Source organism: Pieris napi, chromosome 14, assembly GCF_905475465.1.
Source record: "Pieris napi chromosome 14, ilPieNapi1.2, whole genome shotgun sequence".
Lineage (NCBI taxonomy): Eukaryota > Metazoa > Arthropoda > Insecta > Lepidoptera > Pieridae > Pieris > Pieris napi.
The window spans coordinates 9052178-9060186 of NC_062247.1; the positions used below are offsets into that span (position 1 = coordinate 9052178).

Here is an 8009-nt window from a genome sequence, read left to right on the forward strand (position 1 = left end):
AAGTTAAAATCGTGAAATAAACTAAAATAAATCCCTTAAAAACCCACGCATAAATTAATGAAAGAGTCTATAACAATATTTCTTACCTTTGTCTTTTACCAAGAGAATTAAATGTATTAAAGATTAATTAATGAATTAAATAAAGGAGCAGTGTTATGAATCCCTGAGGTCATAGGTTCGATCCCAGGCTGTGCACCAATGGACTTTCTTTCTTGTGCGCATTTAACATTCGCTCGAACGGTGAAGGAAAACATCGTGAGGAAACCTACATGCCATAGACCCAAAAAGTCGACGGCGTGTGTCAGGCACTGGAGGCTGATCTCCTTCTTGCCTATTAGATTTAAAAATGATCATGAAATAGATTCAGAAATCTGAGGCCCAGACCTAAAGAGGTTGTAGCGCCACTGATTTGTTTTAATGAATTTATATGAAGGGGTCATTAGTCTTATTTTTGAAAGTTGAATACAACTGAATTATCAGATTGGTCCACGGACGGTAGAGCCGAACATGACAAAAAAATAGACGTCAAATTGATCACCTTTTATTCAAATCAATTAATAAAACGCATGCAACTCATATGAACATAAATATTGTTGTGCCTTTAAGTTAAATAAAATAATTATACTTAAATAATGTATTGCGTAAATTGTCGGTGACCTTGTGGTTATAAATAGGGTCACAAAACAATCGTTTATGAATAAACTCAAGTTCAATTTTGTTTTTTTTTTATATATTTCGTGATTATATACGATACAAGCGATACAATGTAAGAAAATATATTTTTACACGGATTAAAAAGATATCATAGTTATTTGTAATTATAGAAAAAACATCGTGAGAGACTATTTATATTTAATATAATTTATTTTCAAATACTGTTTTATTTATATTTGCCTGAAAGAAGAGTATATTTTTTAAACAAATTTTTAGAATAAATTTTATTATTTAATTAATTATCATTTCATTTAATATATAGACATAATGCGGGTGATATTCTTCATAAACTCTGTCTAAAGCAGAGAAAAGAGCAAATTTAAAACAACCTTTCATTAAGTACTTGATTAACATATTAAGAAAATACCTTAAAATATTCTAGCTTTTCTCTGTAATTATGGAACACCTTGAATGCCGGAGTAAACAAGGAAGACGGAATTTTAGTGAGGTTTTTAAGGACTTCTACATTCCTTACCTTTATTCCTTACTTTACTAATTTAAGAAATTGTTCTACTAATTTAAATATTTATTCACGGTTAGAGTATATTACAAAAGTTGACATATCGACACTATGGTTAATATATTTTTACATCGGACCAATATATTAAATAAAAAAAGTAATTCTTAAAACGCAATTAAATATTTATCGTATATCGTACGGTACTAGTTTTGAAAGTAAGACCTAAATTCATCATTTTTGGTTGTGTCAATTTAGTAATCCCTAATATAGACTGAATAATAGGTTGCGCAAATAACAATATATACATTATTCATCGCATATAAAATCCACATATTTAAGAGATTTTTCTCAACACACGCTTATCTATAACTACTAATTTATGACTATAAATACTGACTCATATGAAGAAGAACCTGAACACATATGACCCAAAAATTACGTATCATAAAATCTGAAACACACACACAACTCTAGGCAAACCCAAAGCGTAACAACACTTGTTTTGTTCCGAAAACCGTAAAATAATTCTGTAGTTTTGCGTGCATTATCTATATTTCATAGGCATTATTTAATGCATGGATATTTTAAAATTTTTACGTTTTGACGTTGGGAACACACGTTCCCAACGTCAACTTTATCAAATACGTTTTAATTAAAAACCTCACAGGACTTGATACTGTTACCACTTCAAAGGAATTAACCACAATTTTTCAGCTTAAAATTATTATTTTACCGTAAGGATGAAACTCGAAAATAAAGCCAAAGTTTTTGTAAAGAATTCTGTATGATTTAAAAAAAATAAAAATAAGGTAACAAAAATATTATTGTTAACTTTAAAAATTATAAACTTAAAAATTTATTCGGTTCTAATGAACTTAGTTTTTCGAAACATATGTAAATAACAATTTTCACTGTTAATAAAAGTAGTAAAAGGTGTGCAGTGTAGATAATATGTCAATTCTCTTATATAAATATTATGATAAGTTTAGATTACTCACTTCAAATAAATCCTAAACACTCGGAAGTGATAGAATACTGCCATCAGACGCAGCCCGCTCCGTTCCGTATTGGGATCACACTGCGCACACGCCGCACGAATCTCACGAACATTCTCTATCCATAGAGTATTTTAGTATTTGGAAAAAATATTACTATCATAATTGCAACTATTTTTTAATTGAATGTACGTAATTTAAACATGTTATCTAGCATCAAATATATATTTAAATATATGTAGAAAACATACGGCCAATACCAATAAAACAATGTTATCTAATATATTATTTTACTTCCAGTAAACCGCATCTCAGTGCAAAGATAGCGTGGCTAATTGAAGACGTGTTTTCTGAGTTTGACTAAACAAAAACTTAACGATCGAATCAAATGTAGGGGATAAATGCGTTCGTGGGTTAACTGTGTTTTTGTGCGTAAATGACGATTCGAAAATAATTTTATACGAGATTTTAATAATTATCAATTTAATACGCAGAAATACTACAGCATGCTAACTTGGTAATTTCAAAAGTGATTCAGATTTTAATTGTTTTGTTACCCCAAATGCATTATTAAACTATAAAAATTTCATCGACGTCTTTTGACGTCATTATATTGAAAACAAATGTTTGAAAATCGGTATTTGTTTTACTTAGAAACAAGTGACGCAAAAAATTATATGTATCAATCTTAATAAAGGCGAAACACTTATTTGGGTTAATAGTACCAATCTGTGTTCGGATAGATAAAGTTTATATTTTCAGCAACAAGTGATCCCTTACATTAACTGACCTATTTATAATACTTGCACAATTCTATGAGTCACTAGGAATTAGGAAAATACTTTGAAAAGCTTTTATACTAGCGTATTTTCAATATATTGAAAATATTTTTTGCGAACCTTTCAACAATGTTTGTTATATATAGCAGTCAATTTACAGAAAAGCATCATGAATTATACACCTAAACCTTCCTGTTTACACTATCTATTAATAAAAATCAATAAATTATAAACCTCTATTGGAAGTCAGATTTCGGAAAATCATATTTTCACTTAAAATGGCATTAGTAATATTCCTGTTATAACATTTTTAATGTATTTATCTTTGTAAAATTAAACAATGTATATAGTTTTTTATATCCGGATTGTTATTTACGAGAAGTAAGTATTTTCAACATTAAATAATAGAGGTTAATGTTATTGAAGCGTTCTGGATTAAAATTATATCTGAGATGAAAGTTATTTCCTGATCTAGATACTCCTATCTTTGCAACCAAAATTTGTTTGTTATGATTTCCAGACTGACTTCACAAGTACCATTACTGTAACAAATATAATGTATTAACTCATATAAGAAATGATACGGGTATTAACTAAGAAACTGAAATGATCCAATCCTCAGTAGGCGGTTGTACAATTTTACAGTTATATCAAAATATATACAAATTACGTAAACTCTAAAGGACTCTGGTTATAGTAGTTGATAAAGTTTTTAAGTACATACTTACATTTTTGAAAAAAAGAAGAGTTGACTTTGTTGACATGAAACGTTTTCAGATCCCAAGACACTTTGGGTCGCATAGTCAGAGTGTGTGAGTAGATATAGGTAGGTAAAAAACCAAAGTATTAAAAAAAATCCTACTCAATGTTCTACTATATATTCTATATTAATGTGAATAATGCGATGGTATAATTATTATCTTACAGCAATATAAGGGGCATATAGTATGTGTATATAATTTCACATGGTGACATAAAAATCGAATTTCGTTTGATTTCGTAATGCTAATGACACTTTCGCGATTAAATGATATTCAAATTAACACTTGGTGATAAAAATACGGAAAATGATAATACGCAGTACATTGACCGAGAATGTTTACACATTGAAGTGATGATACAATAATTACTTTTTGATAGTTTTAGATATACGCATCTTCTACAGTGTTGTTAGTCTTTGAGACAGTTCTGAAATTAAAATATCGACATTACATTTTGATAAGTGTCGAAAATTTTTCACTGTTTAGGCCGCGTCGATTTCTCGTATTTAAGATTTTTTGTATTAACGATAATTGTTATATATCAGTCAATTTACATGAAACTATATGTTACGCCTTAACCAGGACTCACGCCATCTATTGGGGAAAAGGGGGAAAATCGTTTCAGTAGTTTTTGAGTTTATCGCCTATACAGACAGATACGCGGTCGGTAGTCTTACATTCATTTTTTTTTAATTGATTTTTATTAAACGTATAGTGTATTATCTTTAATTATTGTAATATTTTTAGTAAATAAAATAAAATTGGTATAGTAATTTTGATAGCATTCTAGTAAACTGTATTTAGATAAATCCTTAGTCTAGTTAAATTAAAGTTTATTATTACAGTTTTTTTAATTAAATTTAAAAAAAAAATAGTTAAGCAGCTAACATATAACCTCACCTATGGCGCTACAACCTTTTAGGCCTGGGCCTCAGATTTTTGTATCTGTTAGGTGATCATTTCTAATATGCAAGTCTAAATAAAAGTCAAAATGGGTTAGTCTAAATACTAATAGCAATATAAACCTTCTGAGCCTGACACACACCATCGACGTTTTGGGTCTAAGGCATGCCGGTTTCCTGCGATGTTTTTCTTAAACATACGAGTGTTAAATGCCCATATAGAAAGAAAGTCTATCGGTGCACAGCCGGGTATCGAACCCACGACTCCATGGATGAAAGACATAACGTCCGATTATATACTCAACTTTATCTTCGCAAATCTTGTATATAAAACTCAACGATCTTTCATTATATACCGTAAGCATATTCAAAGTTCAAGGCCCAAGAGAGTACCGTTATATTCATCATGGCCCATTCAGATGCTGCCCGCGGCTGTCAATGCAAATTGTCTTACAAGCTTATTACGCAGTCCATTAGACAAAAATCATTCTAAGGCTCATTATTGACGTGCCAATTTTGAAGGTACTTTTATGTATACATTTAATACCTACATAGTAGAGGATGTAATATTAATGTACTAACTGATGAGTTAGTACATTTACAGTTATACCTATGTTTAGATATATATGTTAAGATGTAGATTTGTCGCTGACCTATTTATAAACAAATAAATAGATTAACTAAGCGGATAAACAAGGTGTGTCTATGGGACGGGTAGACCTCTTCGTAGGTTTCTGGATCAGATTCAAAATGTACTAAAAACTGGCTCATCAGAAGCAAACTTAACCGACGATGTATGGTGAGTATTATGAGAGTGGAGGATGTAAGGAGATATTATTTAAAGAACCGTAGCACCGTGGAAGTCTGTGGTCTCTGCCCGCCTGTTTGACGTGAAAAAATATCCGGCCAAAAATAGGAATATGTTCAGTTCTTTGTGTATATTATATAGCCTAAAGGACTAGTATATACATAAAATGCTTTTAATTGTTTTTGGATAATCTCTTTTATTCATTAACGTACTAAATGCCTCAAATGGCTTTTGTACCTTTTGTCCTTACCACTTTTACGTCACTTTGAAAGTGCATAAGCGAATACAACATTCTTAAATTGAGCTATGCATCAATAAAATGATAAATGATATGTACAACATATATTTTCCTAGTTTCTCCTAAAGCAATATTTACATTTGTAGAAGTCGTACCTTGTAACGGCTTAGTAAATAAATTTTAGATGTTCGTATTTGTCAAGGTATGCTCAGGTCATGGATGACAAGTGACAACTATATAATATACGTATAATATTTTACGTAAGTTACGAATGAAGATAATTTCGTATTGTCATTTACATAATATATACTATCAGTATTACGTAATCAATAAACAATAATAATTTTTAAACAGTTACCCTCTTCATACACTAATTATAAAAGTATTATTATTTTTTTAAAACCTCGCAACATAATATTTATCCTCTTCTCTTCCTTTGTTCTATTCCCTCATCATCTTAAATATCTTCTATAAACTCCTATTGTCTATTTCCTATAATTCTACTTTAATCTATAATTGTTGTTGTGGCCAAATTTATGTTTATAATTAATGTTTGTTATATCTTCATTTTTCAGACCTCTTAGCTCACTATTGCCAGGGAAATATAAACAATAAATTAAAAAAAAAAACAACGTTATGTGAACCTCATTTAACATAATGTAATTAACACATTGCAAATAAATAAATATGAGAAAACATTTCTTAAATATTTTACTATTTATGAGACCATTGATTTTTCTTAAACGTTAACAGCACAGTAGTTTTTAGTTCGAATTTCAAATATCTAGTAATATATTCGCAAAGCTCATTACTGGTTATACAGTGTTCATCGTAGGCTTCTTCAACTGATCTAAAGTTTGCAACTTGCCACGTTCATTATATCACTTTATTTAACTCTAAAGAGTTCTATTTCAGTTCTAATTACATACTGTATTTAAAAATAGTTGCCACAACTCTGTAGTCTATGGACAGTTCTTAATTTAAAATTTGTTTGTAATCGAATGCAAAGTCGCATGCATCCAAATAAGCATAATTCAAAATATTGATAGATCATTTTCGTTATTGTTGTGTAACAAGCTTTCTGTACATAACACGAAACATTATTCAATTTAGGTATACTGTGTTTACACATTGCTAAAACATTACAATAAGGCGATTAATTTTATAGTTTTTAACTAAATAGCAATTACTGTTTCTACTTGTTACTGTGTTAAATTACTACATTCAAATGCTAAGACGTATCTATTAATTACTCTAGAATACGGCTATTAATTGATTGGGACATATTTAATGTGTACCTTTAGAACAAGGCTGGAACATCTCCTTAAATAATAGATGCCTTTATTCACTTATTATAACTAGTCTGGCCATAAATACTGTTACATAAAAACTTTTCTTTTTTCAACTTATTATATCAATCTTAATATATATAAATCTCTTGTCACAATGTTTGTCCTCAATGGACTCCTAAACTACCGAACCGATATCAATCAAATTTGCACACCGTGTGTAGTTTGATCCAACTTAAAAGATAGGGTAGTTTAAATCTCAAATTATAGTCGCAATATTATTTTATTGCAAAATATTTGTTAATTATTTGATACAATTCTAACAGATGGCGCTGTGTTAAAATTATCAACGTTTCACATAAGCTGTCATCTACCTTTCACATAAGTTCTCCTACCGTTTCCCTTGAATAGTTTACTACTATGTAATATAACAAAAACCTTAGCCACAGCAACGCTTGGCCGGTCTGCTAGTATTATTATAAATACTTCTTTCGATTTTGCGCCATTTCAAATATTTTTTTCATGTTCATTATCAAATCCGAATATGGAATGGGGTGTTGAAGAAAATAGGATTTCAGCGATCGCCTTGTACAAGGTTTACAAAATCTTGGTATCAGCCGTATGTTTGTATATGGTACTATCAACAGATACAACAACACTTCGTCTCAGAAAAAATAGTGCGGCCGCGTTTTGTTAGAACTAAAAAGGCTGTAAATGCTTTTAATGCCATATAAATTCGTCGAAATCCCATTAGGAAGCAAATTCCTATCGCGAAAAATGAATATTCTCGCTAGGACTCTGCCGCGTATTATTAAACAAGACCTGAAGCTCGGTGCTTATGGTCGATATACAGGACATGCCCTAAATCAATCTTTAGAATTAAAGAGAGTGGATCGATTAAAACGCCTTCTGTCGAGATATGCAGGTGAAAAGCACAGAAATATCCTCTTTACCGAAGGAAAAATTTTCACAATTGAATAACACTACAATAAGCAAATTGATAAACTATACGCTCACAGTTCTAAAGAAGCTGCTCAAGTGGTCGGAAAGGTACAACGTGGTC

At 30.3% G+C, this 8009-nt stretch overlaps 1 protein-coding gene across 1 annotated transcript in view; it reads right to left on the reverse strand.

Annotated features, from left to right (window-relative positions):
- LOC125056103 (transmembrane protease serine 9) overlaps nt 1-2265 on the reverse strand; it is a 51128-nt gene extending 48863 nt beyond the window's left edge. Inside the window, exon 1 of the mRNA XM_047659041.1 lies at nt 2173-2265. The gene's annotated coding sequence lies outside the window, so the exon portion shown is untranslated. The remainder of the gene's footprint in view (nt 1-2172) is intronic.
- Nucleotides 2266-8009: the final 5744 nt, after the last annotated feature.